Consider the following 6,354-nt stretch of genomic DNA (forward strand, 5'->3'; position numbering starts at 1 on the left):
ATGTTGAGCATTTTTTCATGTGTCAGTTGGCTATCTGGATGTCTTCTTTGGAGAAGTGTCTATTCATGTCTTTTGCCCAATTCTTCACTGCATTATTTGTTTTTTGGGTGTTAAGTTTGATAAATTCTTTATAGATTTTGGATACTAACCCTTTAACTAATAGGTCATTTGAAAATATCTTCTCCCATTTCGTTGTTTGCCTTTAGTTTTGCTGATTGTTTCATTCACTGTGCAGAAGATTTTTATTTTGATGAGACCCCAATAGTTCATTTCTGTTTTGGTTCCCTTGGCTCTGGAGACATGTTGAGTAAGCAGCTGCTGCAGCCAAGGTCAAAGAGGTTGTTGCCTGATTTCTCTTCTAGGATGTTGATGGCTTCCTGTCATATATTTAGGTCTTTTATCCATTTAGAGTTTATTTTTATGTGGTGTAAGAAAGTGGTCCAGGTTTACTTTTTGCATGTCACTGTCCAGTTTTCTCAGCACCATTTGCTGAAGGGACTGTCTTTATTCCACTGGATATTCTTTCTTGCTTTGTCAAAGATAAGTTGGCCCTATGTTTGTGGGTCCATTTCTGGGTTCTCTATATGTTCCATTGATCTGAGTGTCTGTTTTTGTGCCAGTACCATATTGTCTTGATGATTACAGCTTTGCAATATAACTTGAAGTCGAGGACGGCGATGTCTCCAGCTTTGGTTTTCTTTTTCAAGATTGCTCAGGCTATTCAGGGTCTTTTCTGGCCCCACACAAATTTTAGGATTGTTTGTTATAGCTTTGAGAAGAATGCTGGTGCAATTTTGATTGGGATTGCATTGAATGTGTAGATTGCTTTGGGTAGTATTACATTTTAACAATATTTATTCTTCTGACCTATGAGCAAAGAATGCTTTTCCATTTCTTTGTGTCTTCTTCAATTTCCTTCATAAGTTTTCTACAGTTTTCATCATACAGATCTTTTACATCTTTGGTTACATTTATTCCAAGGTATTTTATGTTTTTTTGTGCAATTGTGAATGGAATCAGTTTCTTGATTTCTCTTTCTGATGCTTCATTATTTGTGTATAAAAATGCACCTGATTACTGCACATTGATTTTGTACCCTGCAACTGTGCTGAATTCATGGAAGCTAGAAGGCTTCAGATGGAGTCTGTCAGGTTTTCTGTGTAGAGTATCATGTGGTCTGCGAAAAGTGAAAGTTTGACTTCTTCTTTGCCAATTCTGATGCCTTTTCTTCCCTTTTGTTGTCTGCTGATGCTAGGATTTCAAGCACTATGTTAAACAACAGTGGTGAGAGTGGACATCCCTGTCGTGTTACTGATTTCAGTGGGAAAGTTCTCAGTTTTTCCCCATTGAGGATGATATTAGCTGAGGGCTTCTCATAAATGGCTTTTATGATGTTTAAGTAAGTTCCTTCTATTCTGACTTTAGGGACTTTATTAAGAAGGGATGCTGTATTTTGCCAAATGCTTTTTCTACATCTATTGACAGAATCATATGGTTTTTATCTTTTCTTTTGTTAATGTGATGTATCACATTGATTGAGTTGAGAATATTGAACTAGCCTTGTAACCAAGGAATGAATCCCACTTGATTATGGTGGATAATTCTTTTTATGTGCTGTTGAATTCAATTTGCAAGTATCTTGTTGAGGATTTTTGCATCTGTATTCATCAAGGATATTGGCCTGTAGTTCCCTTTTTTTTTTTTTTTCTGAATCTTTGTCTGGTTTTGGAATCAAAGTGATGCTGGCTTCTTAGAATGAGTCCGGATGTTTTCCTTCGATTTCTATTTTTTGGAATAACTTGAAAAGAATGGGTATTAAATCTGATTTAAATGTCTGATAGAATTCTTCAGGGAAGCTATATGGCCCAGGGCTCTTATTTGTTGAAAGACTGTTGATAACTGATTTGATTTCCTCACTAGTTATGGGTCTGTTCAGATTTTTTATCTCTTCCCATGTGAATTTTGGTAGTGAGTGTATGTTTAGGAATTTTTCTCTTTCCTCTAAGTTATCTAGTTTGTTGGCATATAATTTTTTATAGTATTCCCTGATAATTGATTGTATTTCTCAGGGGTTGATTGTAATAAATCCATTTTCATTCATGATTTTGTCTGAGTGCTCTCTCTTTTCTTTTTGAGAAGCCTGGCTAGAGGTTTCTCAATTTTGTTTATTTTTTCAAAAAACCAACTCTTGGTTTCATCGATCTGTTCAACTGTTTCTTTAGTTTCTATATTGTTTGTTCCTGCCCTGATTTTTATTATTCCTCTTCTCCTACTGGGTTTGGAGTGCTCTTGTTGTTCTCCCTCTAGTTCCTTTAGGTGCACTATTAGATTTTGAACTTGTGCTTTTTCTAATTTCTTGAAATAGGCCTGGAGTGCAATATATTTTTTTGATAGGATTGCCTTTGCCACATCCCAAAGAATTTGGAATTCTGTATTTTCATTTTCATTTCTTTCCGTATATTTTTAAATGTCTCTCTAATTGTCTAATTGGCCCATTTGTTCTTCAGTAGGGTGTTCTTTAACTTCTATGTTTTTGGGTATTTTCCAGACTTCTTCCTGTGGTTGATTTCAAGTTTCATAGCATTGTCACCTGAAAGTGTGCATGGTATGATCTCAATTCTTTTATATTTACTGAGGGCTGATTTATGTCCCAGTATGTGATCTGTCTTGGAGAAGGTACCATATGCACTTGAGATGAAAGTGAATTCCATGGCCTCAGGATGTAGAGTTCTAAATATATCTGTCAGATCATTCTGGTCCAATGTGTCATTCATGTCCATTGTTTCTTTAGTGATTTTCTGTCTAGTTGATCTATCCATTGCTATAAGTGGAGCAATAAAGTCCCATGCTATGAGCACATTCTTATCCGTAACATTGTTTCTGTTTGTGATTGTTTTATGTATTTAGGTACTTCTGAACTCGATGTGTAGACATTTTTCATTGTTAGCACTTCCTAATGGGTAGATCCTGTAATTATTATAGAATGTCCTTCTTTCCTTGTTACTGCCTTTACTTTAAAGTCCAGTATATCTGATATAAGTTTGGGTATTCCAGCTTTCTTTTGACTTCCAGTAGCATGATAGATATTTCTCCATCCCCTTACTTTCTATCTGAAGGTGTCCTCAGGTCTAAAATGAGTCTCTTGTATATAGTAAATATACAGATTTTGGTTTTTTATCCATTCTGCTACCCTATGTCTTTTGATTGGAGCATTTAGTCCATTTACATTCAGTGTTATTATTGAAAAATATGGGGTTAGAGTCATTGTGTTCTTTGTAGGATTCATGCTTGTGGTGGTGTTTCTGGTGCCTTGTATCCTTGCAACATTTCTCTCATAGAGTCCCCCTCAGGATCTTGTAGTCTGGATTAGTGGTGATAAATTCCGCCATTTTGGTTTATTTGGGAAGACCTTTATCTCTTTTTCTATTCTGAATGACAGGCTTGCTGGATAGAGGACTCTTGGCTGCATAGCATTATTTTTCTGTTCATCACATTGAAGATCTCCTGCCATTCTTTTCTGGCCTGCCAAGTTTCAGTAGATAGGCCTGCAACCACTCTGATAGGTTTCCCTTTGTATGTTAGGGCCCTGTATGCCTAGCTGCTTTCAGAATTCTCGCTTTGTCCTTATATTTTGCCAGTTTCACTATGATATGTCATGCAGATCGATTCAAGTTACATCTGAGGGGTGTTCTCTGTGCCTCTTGGATTTCAATATCTGCTTCCTTCCCCAGACTGGGGAAGTTCTCAGTTATAACTTGTTCAAGGACTCCTTCAGTGCTTTTCCCTCTCTCTTCCTCTTCTGGGATTCCTATGATATGGATATTGTTCTATTTGATTGTATCACTCTGTTCTTGAATTCTCCTTTTGTGCTCCTGGATCAGTTTATCTCTTTTTCTCGGCTTCCTCTTTTTCTATAATTGTGTCTTCTAATTCACCTATTCTCCCCTTTGCCTCTTCAATCCTTGCATTGGACTCCTCCATTTTGTTATGCACCTCATTTATAGCATTTTTTATTCATCACAATTATTTTTAAGCTCCATAGCTTTTGTAGTAATAGTTCCTTTGATGTCTTCCATGCCTTTCTCAAGTGCAGAGATTAATTTTATCACTATTTTTCTAAATTCTTGGTCAGATACGTTACTTATATCTCTTTTGACCAATTCTTTAGCTGTCACTTTTTCCTGGAATTTCTTTAGAGGAGAGTTCTTATGTTTCATCATTTTGGCTAGTTTTCTGCCTCTTTTCAGTTTTAAAAGCTTGTTATGTACTCTGCACCTGTGAGTACTACCATATTAAAGAAGGCTCATTGACTGCCAGGGCATGTCCATTCAGGAAGTGTTCTTTTAATGTTGTCTCTTGGTCTCTCTTGTTGAGACTTTGGTTATTTTATTTACCAACTTTTAGTGGTATTTGGAACTCTCCACCGTGTGTACTTTGGCTTGTTTCTTGAGGTAGCCCTGGAAAAGAAAACAGACAAACACAAAAGGAACAAAGATACATAAATGCACAGACAAATCTAACAAAGAAGTAAATTGAAAGGGAAAAAGAAAAGGACAAAACTCAAGAGACAAAGGACAATCTAAAAGCATAAAACCAGAATTCCCACCGACAAATAAAGAGCAGGGTGTATGTAGTGCTGATGGAAGAGCATATACAATGAGAGAAATTACAGGGGCAGGGAGAAAGCGAAATTGGAAATGACCAGGCAGACAAAGAGGCTTAATTCAGAGAGAGAAAGACGAGAATATGGTAGAGGAGAAAAAAACGAAGATAATGTTACCCAAAGAAACTATATAGTCTGATTACTCCAGAGGGAGAGATAGAATGGTAACGGTGGAGGTGTAGAATATACATCTAGAGAATGGATTAAATGTGACTGTTTAAGCAAACCAATGACCAGAGTGCCCACTCCAGCAGAGGGTAGGGATACAAATGAGACAAAGGAAAATATATCTGAATAGAAAGAATTGATCTAGAATTAATCATGGCAGTGCTTCCATGTTGGTCTTGCCCTGGGCTCTGGTTAAAAAAAAAAAAAAAAAAAGGAACTCTTTAGCAGGGATGGGCGTGGTTTGGTGTAGCCAGGTCTCGCCTCAATAGTGGCCCAGCGAATCACTCCCTGAAGTCCCATCTTGGTTGAGGGAGAAAAATGTTGGTGCCTCAGTCCCTTCTTGAACCAAGTGTTGCAAATCATTTTTTTGGGTCTGATATCCCTGTGCCACGGGTGTAGCTAAGGTGGCACATTTTCTATGTATGTCCCAAGCCCCTCCTCCTTTTCAGATCTTAGTACACACGCTTTAATGATACCGCCCAAAATGTAATCCCACAGGCCAGGCCACTTCCCAGCCCAGGGATCTATCGGAGAAAGCAGAGGAGCAGTTTTCCTGGTGCCGCCTGGGTCTGGGTACCCAGCCCAAAGCCAGCGCCACAGCTAGAAAGAGGATCACTCTCTGAATGCCCTGCGGTTAGGGATGGGATATTAGGATCCTCTCCGTCCCGGGATGAGGTTTTTCTCTTCTCCAGAGACAGTTTTATGAGCAGTTGCAGCTGCTCTTTCTCTCCCCCTCACTCCTCTGCGGCTCCCTGCGAAGGGAGCTCCCTCTGCTCCATGTCTCCAAGTCCTGGCTCATTTTTATCTTTCCCAGTTTGCAATCACGCAACTATGAGGCTGTCTTCTTAGTAGACTTGTCTCTTTTTGTCCCAGACTCCTGTGATTCAGTGTACTATGGATTCGGGCCTTCTCTGTTTGAGAGATGGGGGAGAGTGAAATGTATTGAGCGCCCTACTTCTCCACCATCTTGCCTCCTTGTAATGCTATTTTTAATGTTGTGAGAGAGACAGAATGGTAGTGATGGAAGGGCAGAGAGAGAGAGAGAAAGGCACAGAATTGGCAACCAGCTCCATTCTGAGCAATCAGCACAAGGCCCAACACGGGGCTCGAACTCACCAACTGTGAGATCATGATCTAAACTGAAGTCAGACACTTAACTGACTGAGCCACCTAGACACCCCATATTTTTTTGGAGTTGTTATTTTAATTCCAGTTAGTAAGCATTCAGTGCTATGATATTTTCAGATGTACAATATAATAATTCAACACTTCCATACATCACCTGGTGCTAAATGAGAGTTCAGGCTTTAAGATGTTATAGAATTTTCAGCAATCATGATTGTTACTGAGGAACCATTAAGAGTAGTAGCATTTAAGATCAATAACCCAAGTGTATATAGAGGGAATTTGAATAGAACTTAGATATTTATCCTTCATGGCCATTGTATTTAACCACAAACTGACTGGATAGAGTGTGGACTACTGAAAAAGAGGACACAAAACAGCATCTGAGGAGCCAACCC

Source organism: Hyaena hyaena, unplaced genomic scaffold (genome assembly GCF_003009895.1).
Source record: "Hyaena hyaena isolate Hyena2069 unplaced genomic scaffold, ASM300989v1 scaffold_1663, whole genome shotgun sequence".
In the NCBI taxonomy this organism is placed as follows: Eukaryota; Metazoa; Chordata; class Mammalia; order Carnivora; family Hyaenidae; genus Hyaena; species Hyaena hyaena.